Source organism: Nanorana parkeri, unplaced genomic scaffold (genome assembly GCF_000935625.1).
Source record: "Nanorana parkeri isolate BGI_ZX_2015 unplaced genomic scaffold, ASM93562v1 scaffold110, whole genome shotgun sequence".
In the NCBI taxonomy this organism is placed as follows: Eukaryota; Metazoa; Chordata; class Amphibia; order Anura; family Dicroglossidae; genus Nanorana; species Nanorana parkeri.
The window spans coordinates 2,359,229-2,359,794 of record NW_017306378.1 but is presented as its reverse complement, the minus strand read 5'-3'; positions in this window follow the sequence as shown (position 1 = coordinate 2,359,794).

The following is a 566-nucleotide window of genomic DNA, read 5'->3' as shown; positions in this document are numbered from 1 at the left end:
GATGATCAGGTGTGAGTGATTGTCAGGCTGTAGTGATGGTCTGGTGTGAGTGATGGTCAGGCTGTAGTGATGATCAGGTGTGAGCGATGATCAGGTGTGAGTGATGGTCAGGCTGTAGTGATGGTCAGGTGTGAGTGATGGTCAGACATAAACCATGATCAGGTGTGAGTGATGGTCAGGTATAAAATATGGTCTGGTATGAATGATGGTCAGGATGTCGGTGTTTGGAAGGGGGGGCATATAGGAATTTGGAAGCCCTCTTTATAATTAGGGGGAACACAGACATCCTCCCCCTCCCAGAGAAATATGTGGAGGGGTACATTGGTACCCCATATTGCTCATTCCCAAGAAAATGTAAATGACCACTCCCACACGTTACTGTATATTCATGTCCCCCGATGTAATCTCATTGTCAGTCACACCACCCCTCGGCACTACCACCACTAAACCACACATTCTCAGTGCTGCTCTCATGTATACACAGCGGAGGGGATCCCGGGTGATGTCAATGACCACGTTTGGTCATGATCAAATATATCAAATATGGTCAATTATGTCACTCGGGA